The 17,990-nt window shown below is 32.0% G+C and overlaps 2 protein-coding genes across 3 annotated transcripts in view; one reads left to right on the top strand and one right to left on the bottom strand.

The window, feature by feature from the left end:
* LOC127710864 (perlucin-like protein) overlaps positions 1 to 17,990 on the bottom strand; it is a 378,664-nt gene that overhangs the window by 66,473 nt on the left and 294,201 nt on the right. The window contains exon 1 of one of the 2 annotated variants that reach the window (XM_052216827.1): positions 583 to 675. The exons of the other annotated variant lie outside the window; for it this stretch is intronic. The gene's annotated coding sequence lies outside the window, so the exon portion shown is untranslated. Of the gene's footprint in view, positions 1 to 582; positions 676 to 17,990 lie in introns of those variants that run through there. 2 annotated transcript variants of the gene reach the window in all.
* Positions 685 to 17,990, top strand: part of LOC127710863 (lithostathine-1-alpha-like) — a 174,174-nt gene continuing 156,868 nt past the window's right edge. Inside the window, exon 1 of the mRNA XM_052216825.1 lies at positions 685 to 794. The gene's annotated coding sequence lies outside the window, so the exon portion shown is untranslated. The remainder of the gene's footprint in view (positions 795 to 17,990) is intronic.

Here is a 17,990-nt window from a genome sequence, read left to right as displayed (position 1 = left end):
ACAATCCTTTTACCAAAAGGAGTAGTCCAAATGTAAATATTTTTCTGTGACGTCGCCTATTTTTTTTATATGCCTTAGTCTAATAAGGAAGGCGGCACAGCAAAAAAAAAAAGGTGTAATTTTTTTGGACTACAGAAGGAGTTACATGGACTGGACATAATCATATTTTATTTCAATTTTTCACAGACTTATATCTCAAACCCTAACTCTTAGTCATTGTAGAGGGTCGTAATGGGGGTACCTTCATGACGAATAACGATAAAAATTCTTGCCAAATGACGTTAACGACGGTAATTTTTGGTGCATGACGATAAAATGTACTTTCATTTAGACGATAAAAAAATCGACTGGTTTTGACCAATCACGTTAAATTTTTTCCAAAAATAACGATAACGATATATTATTTGAGACCCCTGACGAATCACAATAAGGATATTTTGACGAATCACGGTAAAATTTTAACCAATTTGACGCTAACGGTAGCCGAAAATGACCGTTTGACGCCTGACGGTAAAGAGCATTCCTACCCTCATTGTAATACGGCACATTTGTCTTAGTCAATTTTTTGTTATTTGAACCTACCAGCAATGTTTTCTGAATAGAAGAACTTCTTCAAGTCCGAAAATACGCCGCATTGATTAAAACGTCTTTCTGATTTGTTTATCATGTAGTTTTGACGTCATTTCATACTGACGTCACTGCACTTGATGACAGACGCCGTATACGACACTCATCAGTTGGAGATTTGAATGAAACGTACTGCTATCTACAACAAAAATTAATTTGCTAAACAGGTATGACAGTCTTCACGTTTAACCCTTTCGGCGCCAAAACGACATTTTTGTCGTTTACCGCTAGCACGCAAAAACGACGTTTTTGTCGCTTTTAACCCTCTTAGTGCGGAACGTAATTTCAAAACACTGTCCAGAAACAAAATTAAAACGCTTACGTAACCACCGTTAGTTCACTGTCCCCACCTAGCAGGAAAAGTGTTGAATGAAAACCATTTCAGTAAAAAATTACAAAAACAGTATATTGTTATGCAATCTTGAATGACAGCATGTTACCTTGCATAATTGAGGAATAACTAAGATATAAAGCCAAGATGTTTATTTTTTCAAAAAAAAAACGTTATTTATATGACATTACATAACGTCATAATGGTGTTCACGTCACGTCCTAAGGAAGTTTCGCGCTTTTCAATTAGCTAAGCACTTTGCAGTGGTTGGAAGAAAACGTTCAGTTTTTGCAACACAGCACTATATTTTACGAAATTTCAAGTCAGTTTTACATATGTTCAGTTTCAAATCAAATCAAATATTTTATTGGATAAAGCACATATAAAAAATATGACATTGCGTAATCCAACTTCCAAGTGTACAACATACATGACATATATACAACATGACAAATAACGTAAATAAAACATAAGGTATAGCAAGAGAAAATTAATGATATGCTGTTTATATATAACTACAAGTCTATTTTTTGTATAGTTCTGTACTTCCATAACTTATGGTAGACTAACTGACACTAAGCATTGTTATGAACTTCAAAGGCTTGTCTCATATATTTACAAATTTGTTTGGCATTAGCCAACTTATTTGGATTAATTAAATATATTACTGATTTGATAACATCATCTTTAACCAAATTTTTGAAAACACTTAAATTCTCTCGAAGGTTTTTATATAGGGGACATTAGGGGACGACCATTTGATATTCTGGGGGGGGCCAGGAGGATTTGTTTTGGATCGGTTATTTATTTTTGTAAACTAAGAGGACAGATTATCTATTTTCTGCACTATTGAAGCAAGATTTTTCATTTTCATTAAAGCAAGGGACTGATTATTTATTTTCACAACTATATTTATAATATTCGAAAACATACAATTTTTAAATTATTTGTTTATTATAAATAATTCATGTATAGTCAAGTCATTATGTACCATTTAATCAGAATTAATTATTATCCTCTACAGAAATGAATCTTTTATATCGCCCAATGCATATACATGTATTGCATACATACACAGTATTAAAGTTTGGTTGAAACTAAGGCTCTGCTAAAAGTATTGGCAAACATGTTTTGCCGAGCAGAGCGAGGCAAAATTTTTTTTGAAGGGTTTTTGAACCGCTGAAGGCCCAAGAAGCTATAGAACAAATGATGCAAAATCATGCCTTCTGGGTGTTCCCCAGACCCTTTCTTAAACTGAAAATGCAAGTTCTGTTTTAATAATTTTATGACAATATTTTGGTCTCACGTTATAGATTAAGTGTAAGACTTAAGTTTCTAGGAACAACATCAAAAGACAAATATGCATGATGTTAAAAGCAAAAATGTAATTCACATAGTTAAGTCTGTGGCTGCTGTGTTTTTTAAACTCATGATCAAGTTAATAATAAAATTACTAAATTACAAAATGAAAGCAACACTAACAGAATACAGAAGGGCAATCAATGAACAAAAGACAAATAAATAAGAAACATTGATCCCGAAAAATCAGGGGCTACGTCTGAGGGAGAACAGAACTTGCTTCTTGCAAGGCACTCACGGTGAACACAATTTGATATGGAGACAAGCGTTTGGTTTTGAAATTTCCTACATGAGGCATTTGTCTCAATGTAGTTAAGGCCCTGATTTAATAAAAGTGAGGCAAGTGTTCCTGAGACAATTAACCTCAAGTTAAATGAAACCAATTTTCTGACATTTCAAGTATATTTAAATAATATTTATACTTTTATTATTAAAAGATATGGGAAGTGTTTCCCGATTTTTTTTTTGGAAAAAAGATGAATTTATGAAGAATCTGGTGCCATCTCATACTTTCGATTAGACTTGCTGAGTTATTTATTTTCAATACATTGAAAGTCAGGTAATTTATTTTCAAACTACCACAGAACAAACCATTTATTTTTGTGATTATCAAGGCTGAGTTATTTATTTTCAAAATCCTCCTGGCCCCCCCCAGAATATCAAATGGTCGTCCCCTTATAAAAGGAAGTGCACACCATATTTAGCTTTATCTCTGAAAAAATTGCAGAATCTTTCAGTTGCTAAAGTTTTTGGTAAACTGTATCACCCCGTTTCAATACACCTTATCGCTATTTAGTCCAATCCGGAAAAAACAGTCATTTAGACAACTTCCTGTTTGGGTCAACAGGCCGCAAACAAAGGTCATCAGTAACGAGCTGAGGGAGGGAAAAATTTAGAAAGCGATCAATAGGAAACTTTGATAGATTATGATCCACTTTTTCCAAACTCAAATTATAGTCAAAAAAATATTGTGTTTGAAGTATTTACGATGTTTTAAACAGGTCTCATTAAAAAGTATCATACATGGTGCATTGTTTAAACAGGGTCCCAGATAGCGTCAACTGGATGAAAAAGTTGTGTAATTTTAGAACTTATCCGGAATGGAATAAATAGCGATTAGGTGTATAGCAAGTGAATGTGCACTTATTCTTATTTTTGTGAGAAGTGATCTCTCATATTTTGGTATATCAAAGCGTAGGTAAGCTTTTAAGTCAAACGATGAGCAAGTTTTACTATAAAATCTTAGTTTACCAGTGCTGTGTTATTAGATTTAATAAGCTCAAATTGATATAATATTTTGCATTTATAAAAGTTTTTTAGTGAATCTCCAAACGCAGTATATAATTATAACCTATACAATAAATATTTCTTTTGTTTTAATTGTTTTAATTGTGTTTTTAAAGGATGTATTTTTCCCTAAAAAATATATCGTCAAACCTAAAAAAGGCCAACATTTTATTGGCTTAACTATGATGCAATTAAGCCTTAATTTCTTAACAAAGACCCATTTAAGATTAATGGTGTTTACACATACACACACGCATGCACAATTTATATCCTTTACTTTAATAAAAATGTTTAAAGATGCAAAATACTGCATATTTATATATACTGTAAAGAGGAGTTTGATTATCCCTCAACAATACTGTTTTTTTCGGCTTTAAAAATTTGCTCAATATTCCTATAACACTAGTGATACACAGACTGCTAACCACAATTGGCAAAAACAATAGATTTATCCATACGAAAAAAGAATCACTATCGAAATTAAAATCTGAACTGAAAAAATTGTCGGATTTAAAGAATGTATTTAAATAAACTTTCTCTCTATAGCATGCACTATAATCAGTTTATTGCCTATCGTCTATTACCAAATTTGTTTGCGACATTGTAATAGCGATGTTGGTTTATTGGTTGCAATAATGAAAACTTTTTTGTGTGCCTTTTTTAAGAAAATCTAAATAGCATGTATAGTCAGGAGTGAAACCATGTATATAAAACTGTATATAAACTGTAAAATGACTTTAAAAAGGTTTGTTGTTAAATCCTACAGCCTTTCAAGGCAACTGTTTAGCATTTTTGTGTCAACATTGTCTCGACAGGTCAATACTTGATACGTTCGTCTGAAAAAATGATAGGTACATATATACAAGTGATCTTTTTCCAAATAATAACTTGTAGAGAAAAAATGTCTCTCTGGGCGTTAAAATGAAAATGGTAAGTTGGTCATATACGTAGCCCATACCTTACTTAGTGTTCAAAAGTAGAATAGTGGAATTCATGCTTTTTGGTCTTTAAATGCGTTAAAAAACTGAAACATTAATGAACAATATCGACGAGTGAAAAGTCATATGGAAAATTTATCTGTCTTCGGAGATATCCTCCTCCAAGTGAAACACTGTAATCGTCTTGTTCCCTTATCTTTGTAGACGATGGTTGCACCAACGGCAGTGTCACCGCATGAAATATGTCTTGTGTTTATTATTGTTATTCATGTTTTTCTATGCTATACATGTATTCATATCATATTCCATATGTCATATTCATTATCATATCACATTGACGCTTAAGGAATGACAATCCAAATCAAGCACACCTTTTTACCTGCATGATTTCTAGTTACCGCCAAAAATTCCCTTCTTACCTGTAATATCTTTTCATACCTGTATTTTGCTATTCAGGCATTGGAACCTGTGGATGGGTTGCGCCATTAGCTATATATTTACATGTTTGTTTTTTTTCTGTTTCTTAGTTTTTAGGTTTGGTTCTAATATTTTCGTTAATAACTGCTTCATTTCTTTGAATACTATAGTTCAGTGGTATATTTATACTATTTGTAACTGTCATTGTATATATATTTACAGAATAAATAATTAGAGGGCCCTTACGAATTTGTGTAGCTATATGGGAAAAATATAACCCACGAAAACTAATTCCAAAATAACACCGTATGTGTTCATTCATATGTGTACATCAATGTAATATTGACACATCTTTAGGAAAGATCTTTTATTACAACTTTCGATTTTATTCTTTTTTTCCCCAACTTTGCGTTTTACACTAAATATATATAACACGTCAAGTTTAAGGAAAATATAGAACTTTGTTTGAAGCATCGTATTCAGTATCAGCATGATATGAGGAAAAACATTATACTAGTCTCATTAAACATCGTAAGGTGTTATGTCATTGGATAAATGGGAAGGAAGATTTGCCGTTTCAAAATGTGAACTCTTCTAGTGGTATAGATACAGTTCCAATGTGGTGTACCGTCGATTCATGACAAGCCAGACGTTATAAAATTATATAGATAATAAGAATAATTGTTCTAAAAGGTTGAATAATTGTCAGGATACAAAAAACTACAACACCAAATAGATTAAATTAGTTTTCAGCGGCAAATATTTCAAAGCTAACAACACTCGCCAAAAATTTTTTCCGGAAAAATAAAGATAGCACGCACTCTTTTGTGCCTGTCCCAAGTCAGGGGCCTGTAATTCAATGGTTGTCGTTGGTTCATGCCTGTCATATTTGTTTTTCATAAATTATATTGTTATAAATTATGCCGTTAGTTTTGATGTTAGAATTGTTTCACATTTTTCATGTCGGGGCCTTCTTTACTGACTATACTATATGGGCTTTTTTCATTGTTATGTCTATTTTTCTGCGACTAACGGTTTTTGAATTACTGCATAGTATCTATCCATTTTTGCACATAAACTAAAGCTAATAATATCTAATAAAACATAAAAAGTATTCAGATTACAGAATGCTTTTTATGCCAATTTAATAATTCATGTCAGTAATTTTAGACTTATTTATTTATATACCAACGTAGACTTTTTCGTTATTTAATTCATTTGTTTTCAAACAAGTAAGAAAACCAAGGCAAGCACCAAGTTCAACACTTAGTATGTGTACCTCCCAATCTAAGAGTTTAGGACATTTGTTTGAAATATATTGTTGGATACAAGAATTAAAACCAATTTATAGCAAATATATTTGTTTGTGCAGCTCAATGACTATTTTTTTTATGTTGAATTTTTTCTTTATGATTCTGTGTTATCTTATCATTAAGAAGCAATTAAATGACTCATTCTAAAATTTGGTAGCGCTATCTTGCCTTCAACTCAATTACGACGTCAAATGACGTCAAATAATATATGACGTAATGATGACGTTTTATGAAAAAGATGGGTAAAAAGAAAAAAATAACAAAAATAATAACCACATAATGATTCAAATATATGAAATGTATTCAATAAATAAAGAAGGGGTATTTTTTAGAAATATTAAGAAAGGGAAAAAAATAAACTATTTTTTTACACAAAGGACATATATGTCCTTTCCGCAGTAAGCCAGGGGAAGACATATACGTCCCTGCCGCAGTAAGAGGGTTAAGGAGAACCCACAAACCAATAAAAACGTATGCAAAAAACATCATTTTACTGCCGAAACCATAATAGGTTTGAAGAAAAATAACTGAATTTGTTCTGTTATACAAGAATAAGCCTCAAAGTCCCAAAAATATATTCAATTTTCGTGGTTGAAAACAAATTCTTTTAGAGGTATCGTGCAAATATTTACACAAGCTATACTCCAATTATAATCTTTGCAGTTGGAAAGCAAGTCCTTGGAAACGTCCGTTGTCGTCAAGCTCTATCAGCAACAATAGCAGGGGGAATTAATTAGGTGGCGCTACAGTCGTCGGTGACGTCAAAAAGTCCGCGAAATAAATCGGCTAAAAAATCGACGTTCAAACTATTGTTTTCAACTTGTCATGCTTTTATTATAATTGATTTTTAAAGTTTGTAGATTTTGTGAACAATATAGTTTCAATACGACATTGAAACATTGTCGAAAATAACTTTTATTTGCTATTACTTTATCCTGTCCGTTCTAAAAATGATCAGCCATCTTTTTTGTTCGCCAAAAATATCGAATTTATATAACTTGACGTTTGCGTATCCAAATACGGAATAGAACGTTAAAAATCTTAAATGAAACCGGGTAACCTATTTCAAATTTCTACACAATTATGAAGCCATCACTTTTTACTATTATTCATCAATTTTGGTGACCACCAGTCATGTCAATTTGTACCTGGTTTTGGCTGCGTTTCTACTTAAAACAGTAAAGTTCAACTTTTTTCATTGTACCTGTTTACAAAGTACTCTAAAATACTGATTTTATTATAGATATGAATGAAATTGTGATTAAAAATTGTTGTTTTTCACAATTCCATACGATATCTCCATTTTAAAGTAATTAAACCCCTTTTTGATCCCCTACACAAATTGACGGTGACATTGTTTTCTTTTTCAACATACGTCATATATAACGTTTACAAAATATGTCAGGGTCATGTGTATAGTGAAAATTTACACATTAAAAAAGTGAAACAACAAACAAAGTTCTTCTTTATAGCGTTTGAAACTATAGGTCTAAGAAAATTTCATTTATACTGGAAGCAAATATGACAAATTAATGATGGCCTATGGATAAACAAAAGCACAAAAAAAGAAAATTTCTGGAGGAAAAAACATATGAAAAAAGGAAATGAAGGTCAGTTAATTACATTTATATTTTATAAGTTAAAAACCTTGCTTATCAATTATCTCTTTACTAAGTAAGCTACATTAATTAGAGCAAACACTAGCTTTTCAAGTCAAACAAGAAATTAATTCATAGAGATGCGTGCTTACTGTACAAAATTGAATTTATTCAATTGGCAAAATCTTGTCAAATTTAATCATCATTGATCATTATTAAAGTAAAATACACAAGATTTGTCATACCAACTTTTATTTAGGAGATTAATGTCCAATTATTCAGGTAAAATATACAATACTTTGTTTATAAATATGTAAAGCGGCCCAGCAGATACAGCAACCTGAAGAGAAGAAGCCCCAATTATTTTTCAAAATGTTTACTTTCATAATCTATAAAATGCAAAAGTTTAAAATAGCCTTCCAAGACGTCATAATTATTTGGACTATAAAATACCCTGAGAAATTGGACAAGGGCTACTGTGCTAGCTAATCTAATAGTTGAATTTTACATAATAATGATTTTAAAATTTAAAATTATGTCACTTTCACTTATAATTTTAAGCATTATTTTTTTACAGAATTTTTGTCATTTTTTTGGTAAACTTATCCTTTTTCTGTATGATATTTTCTAGGCAGTACTGTACTGTTCAACTAAGAAACATAGGCTTGAGTTAAAAGGCATTTTTACTTTGAAGAAACTAAATTGTGACTTTTGGTCCCACTTTATTAATATATAAAATATAAATGTTCAGTACTATTTTTTTTCATAAAGATTATTTAAATTGTATACAGCATGCTTTATTGAATTAAACATTGTTAGAAGTAGTAACATTAGGAGTGATCCCATATCCCATTATAAAAATTACAAACTGAAAGTAAATTTCATCAGTCAGGGCTAATTTATATCAATTCAGCTAGGTTTCTAGATCTAATTTTTACCAATTTTTTGTCTTTTTAATTTTTACGTGTAATCCTTCTCTGAAAAGTAGAGAAGTATCTCTTCTTAATATTATAATAACATAGTTGTTAATCGACTTTCTTTTATTTTCTTCTTGATTTTTGTAAAATAAAACTCCTTTTTATTCATTTTGGTGGGTTTTTATTTTTGACTGGTGATATCAAGGGGAGATAACCACTTGCACAAATCGGCAAAAAAACCACCGCTTCGTGTTGAACATAACTTGACGTTTGCCTAGATATTCATATCGAGTGTTTGTCTAAATGAGATGCTTTATTAAATTAAAATCCAGCCCATCATTTTTAGTTTCCTCGAAAATATTTAGATTTTTCGATCAGGAGCCTTGACAATTTTCACACAAACTTCAAGTTTGAAAATAAAGAATAAATTTAAGGACTTTGAGTTGATGTGTAAGATTTGAAGAGTTAAACCTATGTATATTCAAGATTAATTTGATCAATAAGTCTTTACTGTTATTATTAACCAAACATAAAGAACATATTAGCTTGGATATAATTTTTCACAATGTGAAGTGTTACAGATTGCATATCGTTCGATATCGTGTTTTTGTAAATATATTCAATAAAACATATTTGTTCAAATTTAGAAGGCCGGCAGATAAAGTCGGTCGAAATCGGTAACTGTGTTAGCAGTAGTCAAAAAATGTCAATAGCCAAAGTGGCTAATAACTATTTTTTTGCTTAGGCACATTTTCATGTGATTAGTCACAACTTATGTGTCACCGGTGAGGATCACGAAGTGATCCGAACCTGCTAGGGGGGTTTGGGGGCATGCCCCCCCCCCCCCCCCTACGAAAATTTTGGAAAATTAGATGTGAAATCCTGCATTCTGAGGTTACATTTTTGTAACTGGAAGTGTATATAAAATGTTGTTTTTTTCTCCAGGTCAGATGAAAAATTCTCCTTCCCTTCAATAAATCAAAGTGCTGGATATATTGCAACTGTAGTTATGTATAATTTAAAATTATATCCAAGCTATGTTCTTTATGTTTGGTTAATAATAACAGTGAATGTATCCATTTTTCCTGAAATGTTGAATGATACAAACCGGCACTAACAACAGTCTATAAAAATTGGAGTGAGGTGAGAGTGTTTGCTCTGCGTTAAAAGCCTCACTGTAACTTCGAGATGAAGATCAGCAATGAAAGCGCTGTTCCCATGCTTTTTTTATTTTTTTCTGTTCATATACTGATTTTGTGTCATGACGATGGGAAACCCGGTTACCATATTCGATTTCTTTTGTATTGTATTTAGTGAGTTAGTGATGTCTTTGTGCCATTGAACCTAGTCTCGATTACCCAGACGCATATATAAATATAGCGTCTGGGGTGATTAACCGGACTGGTCAGATATGTAGGGGGCGTAACAAATAATTAAATATAGAATTTATCTATAAATAGCACTTCATTATCCCCAAAATAATTTAAAAAACAGTAAGCAGTGTACTAGTATATGTATATGTGATTATTAAAACTGACATTCTTGTTGCTCACCCTATGTTGCCAAACTTGATGATATGCAATTTTAATAGAGACGTGATGTCAAATAAATAAAACGGCTTCAAATACCATTTCACACGTATTCTTGTCTCAGTGATTTATAAACATGTAATAAAGATCTATAGTCAAAATAAAGATTTTGGCCGTACTTATTCAGATTTCGGACATTTTTTTCGTTGATTAAAAGTACTTATAAGTTTTTTTGTCATGATTTTTATCTAAGACTTTATCATAAACTACTTTTCTAGCTTAAATTTCTAAAAAAAAACAACAACCGATTAAAAACTGTAATTAACGGTGTTCTTTTTTACCTGAATTATGTACATGTACATTTTTTTTTAAAAGAAAAAAATGAATTGGTAAAGAAAGGTCGAACTAGCATTCACAGACAGTGACTAGGTTCCACTCTTTGGGCTTTATAAAGTGTTATTGAAAATTTGTGTTTATTTAATGAAGCGTTGACCACACACACTTGTCCCGCTTTTTCTACTATCAAACATGAACCTCTTCTGTAAATCGATACATGTTTGATGGAACAAGATTCGAGGCAAGTATGTGTCAATCTGCTCTGATAGCCTAATGCAGTTCTTCGTTACGGTAAATATGAAACCAAAATGGTAAATATGATACAAAAACGGATGTAACAAGGTATATTTCGACCCCTAATATTGCAATTTTCGGCCGGGAGGTAGGGGTGTGCCCCCTGGTTCCCCTTTACCTGGGTGCCTCAGTCGGCGGCACCAAACACCTGCCTCGTCTGATTCTGGGGCCTAGTTACGGCCCTGTCTTAATGTTATAGCACTCGTCATAGGCGGATCCAGCCCCCCCTTTTTTCGTGGTAAAAATTTGGTTGATAATATAGGGAATCACTGAAGCATGACTGTAGCAGCCCCCTCACCCTTATAACAAGTTCTGGATCCGCCACTGCTCGTGTATAGAGGATACCACGCTCTCTGCGCGCTAAGAGAGGGGTCCGTAGGTGGACAGTTGTACTTAAAGCTAAATGTGTGCCCCAATTATGGCCAATACAAAAAACCCTATTTTTCTAGTGAGTCATAATTTCTCCGACCTGTATCCCGAACGGCCTATAATTCAGGACCTCCTTTTTATATTTATTGTTAATTTCTTTTCGTCCTGAACAATACCACTATTTACCACAAGACGATAACCAAGCAACCCACAATCAATCTATTCTTATATTATAGCACACCACGTTATTCTCTTATCTTCGTACTATAAAATACCATTATTCTCTATTTTTCATATTATAGCACACCACTATTCTCTGTTCTTTATATTGTATCACACCATTAGTCTCTATTCTTTTTTTTTTATCCATTTTTCTTAGTTTTGTCTCATTATTCTCATTTCTGCAAATTTCTGTTATAATTTATGCTGTCCTTTTTATATATTCCTTCAGATATCTGATATACTTACCTTACAAAAAAAAAGCACACATCAAGTTACGTCTATGTAAAGAAAAACAACTCATACAAATACTAAGATTGCAATGTAGAAAAACTTCCTTTATAACAACAATTACCGGCAGATCAGTGAGATCACACAATGAGCCAACAGTCTGAATGTTTCTTAGCTGTTACACCAATAATCTATATCGCCTAATCCTTTTGGGAAGAAAATATTTAGGAACCAACCTCCACACAATACCACTTTGCCAGCGTTACCCCGTGTCTATGAAGGAAATACAGAACTGAACCAGTCATTCATGAAACCCAATACTCTTTAAATGCATGTTTGTATCATGCACATGGAGAAGATGGAATGGGATTTATCCCATACTGTATGGTAACTTGTAAAAAAACAATAACTCAAAAGTGTATTCTACTTCTCCAACTATTATAATATCCATCATGTATTAGCATGCAATAAAGGACAGCTTCACAAGAACAATAACTTATCCTGTGAACCTTTATATAAAAATAAGGAGATTGTTATTATTGCTAACGAGGCAACAACCCAGTAGAGTTCAAATGACGTGGATATAAGCAAATATAGTCACTGCACGGCCTTCAATATTAAAAAAAGTCCATACCATATAGTCAACGATAAAAGGGCCCGACATGAAAATGAGATATAATTCAAACCTGAAAACTAACTATTTTATTGTTTATATGATTTTTAATTTGTTAATACAAATCTTAATTCTCTGACATATCTGACAACAATGTGTTTCTTGATTTTTGTTTTATTTCCTTAATATACGTCTGTTTACCTTTTTTCCCTTTGTGGTTGCTATCAAAATAATGTTTACCCAACATTTTTGGTTCTGTTATTTATTTATACTGATTGATGCTTCAGTATTTAAAAAAAATCTTTGAATCGTGTTCTTATAATATTGAAGCGGTTTAAGCATTATACAATGAAAATCCTGAACATTATATATTTTTTTAATTCTTCACATTTTTCACATAAAATCTGTGTCCAGAAATCATCATTGGTTTGTCTACAAAAGAAAGAAAATATTAAAATCATTATAATTTTTGATCACCTGCATAGCATATATGAAAAACAAATTGTTTGAAAAAAAACATCATAGAAATATATTGTATAAATTATTGTCCTGGGGCAAGCTGAATCCTGCCTCGGAGTGCGAGATTTTCTCGTTGCGTTGAAGACCCATTGGTGACATTGGGCTGTTTCCTGCTCTTTGGTCGGGTTGGTGTCTCTTTGAGACGTTCCCTGTTTCTATTCTCTATCCAAACCATGCATGGGCCATACAGTTGCCTATAATTGCTCACATCCATTTCATTTGAAATTGGGTGGATAGTTGTCTCATTGGAATTCATACCGCATCACCTTATTTGTATAATGTTGACATTTTGGTACTTTTCACTTTTTGTTTTAGTCTACGTGATGACCTACTTTTTGTAATTTATGTCATTGGGTTCACCGGTTGCTGCCTCATTGACACCTCATTTCATTGATGCTGAATCTATTGTTTTATTGTCTATTGTTTAGCAGAAAATCGAATTTTCATTGTTTTTCTCGTGCCATGGTTTTGTTCAGCATTAAAAAAAATACAGGTTTAGATAGCCACTTGATATCTTCCCTGACAACATTTTTATTCATTTATGAACTTTTTTGTGTGTGAAAAAAAATGCCTTTTAATAGTGCAATAAAAGTGCAAAAAATGTATTTTTCTATTTTAAGTTGACCGGTCCAGACTTTGTTTACAAACAGTATATTTAAATTTTTAGATAGTGAAATATGAGTTAAACGAAATTACTTTTCATAACAACGTGTCCCACTTTCTTATCTGTAATGTATAAGCTAAATGCATTTGTTATTTGTTTTAAAAAAAATCGAGTATAAGGGGACGACCATTTGATATTCTGGGGGGGGGGGGGGGGGGGGGGGCCAGGAGGATTTGTTGTGGATCGGTTATTTATTTTTGTAAACTAAGAGGACAGATTATCTATTTTCTGCACTATTGACGCAAGATTTTTCATTTTCATTAAAGCAAGGGACTGATTATTTATTTTCACAACTATATTTATAATATTCGAAAACATACAATTTTTAAATTATTTGTTTATTATAAATAATTCATGTATAGTCAAGTCATTATGTACCATTTAATCAGAATTAATTATTATCCTCTGCAGAAATGAATCTTTTTATATCCCACAATGCATATACATGTATTGCATACATACACAGTATTAAAGTTTGGTTGAAACTAAGGCTCTTATAAAAGTATTGGCAAACGTGTTTCGCCGAGCGGAGCGAGGCAAAATTTTTTTTGAAGGGTTTTTGAACCGCTGAAGGCCCAAGAAGCTATAGAACAAATGATGCAAAATCATGCCTTCTGGGTGTTCCCCAGACCCTTTCTTAAACTGAAAATGCAAGTTCTGTTTTAATAATTTTATGACAATATTTTGGTCTCAAAGCAAAATCACGTTATAGATTCAGTGTAAGACTTAAGTTTCTAGGAACAACATCAAAAGACAAATATGCATGATATTAAAAGCAAAAATGTAATTCACATAGTTAAGTCTGTGGCTGCTGTGTTTTTTTTAAACTCATGATCAAGTTAATAATAAAATTACTAAATTACAAAATGAATGCAACACTAACAGAATACAGAAGGGCAATCAATGAACAAAAGACAAATAAATAAGAAATATTGATCCCGAAAAATCAGGGGCTACGTCTGAGGGAGAACAGAACTTGCGTCTTGCAAGGCACTCACGGTGAACACAATTTGATATGGAGACAAGCGTTTGGTTTTGAAATTTCCTACATGAGGCATTTGTCTCAATGTAGTTACGACCCTGATTTAATAAAAGTGAGGTAAGTGTTCCTGAGACAATTAACCTCAAGTTAAATGAAACCAATTTTCTGACATTTCAAGTATATTTAAATAATATTTATACTTTTATTATTAGGGGACGACCATTTGATATTCTGGGGGGGGCCAGGAGGATTTTGAAAATAAATAACTCAGCCTTGATAATCACAAAAATAAATGGTTTGTTCTGTGGTAGTTTGAAAATAAATTACCTGACTTTCAATGTATTGAAAATAAATAACTCAGCAAGTCTAATCGAAAGTATGAGATGGCACCAGATTCTTCATAAATTCATCTTTTTTCCAAAAAAAAAATCGGGAAACACTTCCCATATCTTTTAATAATAAAAGTATAAATATTATTTAAATATACTTGAAATGTCAGAAAATTGGTTTCATTTAACTTGAGGTTAATTGTCTCAGGAACACTTGCCTCACTTTTATTAAATCAGGGCCTTAACTACATTGAGACAAATGCCTCATGTAGGAAATTTCAAAACCAAACGCTTGTCTCCATATCAAATTGTGTTCACCGTGAGTGCCTTGCAAGAAGCAAGTTCTGTTCTCCCTCAGACGTAGCCCCTGATTTTTCGGGATCAATGTTTCTTATTTATTTGTCTTTTGTTCATTGATTGCCCTTCTGTATTCTGTTAGTGTTGCTTTCATTTTGTAATTTAGTAATTTTATTATTAACTTGATCATGAGTTTAAAAAACACAGCAGCCACAGACTTAACTATGTGAATTACATTTTTGCTTTTAACATCATGCATATTTGTCTTTTGATGTTGTTCCTAGAAACTTAAGTCTTACACTTAATCTATAACGTGAGACCAAAATATTGTCATAAAATTATTAAAACAGAACTTGCATTTTCAGTTTAAGAAAGGGTCTGGGGAACACCCAGAAGGCATGATTTTGCATCATTTGTTCTATAGCTTCTTGGGCCTTCAGCGGTTCAAAAACCCTTCAAAAAAAATTTTGCCTCGCTCTGCTCGGCAAAACATGTTTGCCAATACTTTTAGCAGAGCCTTAGTTTCAACCAAACTTTAATACTGTGTATGTATGCAATACATGTATATGCATTGGGCGATATAAAAGATTCATTTCTGTAGAGGATAATAATTAATTCTGATTAAATGGTACATAATGACTTGACTATACATGAATTATTTATAATAAACAAATAATTTAAAAATTGTATGTTTTCGAATATTATAAATATAGTTGTGAAAATAAATAATCAGTCCCTTGCTTTAATGAAAATGAAAAATCTTGCTTCAATAGTGCAGAAAATAGATAATCTGTCCTCTTAGTTTACAAAAATAAATAACCGATCCAAAACAAATCCTCCTGGCCCCCCCCAGAATATCAAATGGTCGTCCCCTTAAAAGATATGGGAAGTGTTTCCCGATTTTTTTTTTGGAAAAAAGATTAATTTATGAAGAATCTGGTGCCATCTCATACTTTCGATTAGACCTGCTGAGTTATTTATTTTCAATACATTGCAAGTCAGGTCATTTATTTTCAAACTACCACAGAACAAACCATTTATTTTTGTGATTATCAAGGCTGAGTTATTTATTTTCAAAATCCTCCTGCCCCCCCCCCCCCCAGAATATCAAATGGTCGTCCCCTAAAACTTTTGACCGTTTGGTGTTATGTACAAAATGGCATCTTCTAGATACACTTTGTTTGTTTTTCTTCTACTTATGGTTTTTCAACTTTTGGATTGCGTTCCCTCCTTTGAATGTGTACATCATTGTGTATCTCTCCTCCCCCTTTTTTACACATATCAAGATGCAAACTCCCTTATACAGATAGATACAACAAACTAATCTTGAAGGTCATATTTCGGCGTCATAGCACTTTTCCATCAAGTATAATTATAACGTTAAAGATACTACATATCAACCAGAAAATGTATTTATAGCGTGTTCGAGTGGTCCCAGACCCAGTCAATACAAAAATTGCCATTCATTGTAGAACTATTAACTCGTTTGCATAGCACGGACATGCATGAAATAATATAACTACTCGATGTATCAGGTTGCATTGAAATTTATGTTACAGTTTGTGTTGTTATATCATCTTACCAAGGTTGGATGTGCTGTTATTTTCCTTCGCGGCCATGAAAGCCATGCTGTCTGGTGTTTTCCATGACTTGTTTTTCGTCACAAAAAAATTCAAAATAGTTTAAACAACAATCGATACACTCGGGCTTTTCAATAATATTATCGTAATGTCATTTCTTCCGAAGTCAATAACCAACTTCTTGGTTATTCGTCTTGGACATTATCCTTAAAAACAAGCTAAAAAAGCCGATACTATTCCGATTGTCATAAATTACCATTTTTATATCATTTGTCATCCAGACGCTATACTTTGAAAAATAAAGCGGCTGGATGATCGAGACTACATTGAACCATATCTTTCATAATATAAAATGAACAAACACCCATTTGAAATTATTCAACACTTTATTAAACTACAGAATCAACAAATGAATAAAATTATTTTAAAACAGTTTATCTATTGACTAGACAATGAATACAGTAATTTTAAAGTAACAAAATTTAACAGTAAAATTATGAATAAAAAGAAATATGCAATAAAAATGTAAAGTATAAATTAAATTAAAAAAAGATTGCAAACTACAACATAGAAATAAAAAACATATTCCTAACAAAATAAAAATCATGTAAAAATAAATTATATTTAAAAAAAAAGGTTGGCACAAGGAACAAAAATTATTATTTAAAAATAATATGTAAAATGAAATATACCAATGATATTGTATCAATATAAAAGTCCATGATTAATCTCATCATGACTTAATGAACTATTTTGTTCTAAGTCAAGACACTTTTTTATTTCCAACTAGACTGTAAACAATATTACTCAAATCACTGATTCTTCTTTCAATCTGGCTTTCAATCATGGCATCATTATCATCAACATTACCCTCAGCAGACTGAGAGTTTTGAGGTTCATTCTCTTTTTCTACAGTAACATTTCTACTAGCCTCTTTCAAATACATAGTATTGAATGACCTCCTTTCTTTTTTAGACACCCACTTTGAGAAGGCTTCATCAAAATCAAAATCATGAACGGGAGGTCCTTCAATTGTTATAATTGACAGCTGGTTAACATGGGCAACAGACAGCAAATTTCTGTGGTTTGTTTTGATTAAATTGTACTGTGAGAAACTCCTCTCACATTCTACAGATGTACATGGACATGTCAAAGCTATTGCATACAAACGACCAATGTTTGGATACAAATCTAAGTTGTTATGAATATTTTCATAATAAAATTGTGCCATGCTACTTCCT

The sequence above is a fragment of the Mytilus californianus genome, unplaced genomic scaffold, assembly GCF_021869535.1.
Source record: "Mytilus californianus isolate M0D057914Y unplaced genomic scaffold, xbMytCali1.0.p SCAF_8, whole genome shotgun sequence".
Lineage (NCBI taxonomy): Eukaryota > Metazoa > Mollusca > Bivalvia > Mytilida > Mytilidae > Mytilus > Mytilus californianus.
This window is presented reverse-complemented; position numbering and strand designations above follow the sequence as displayed.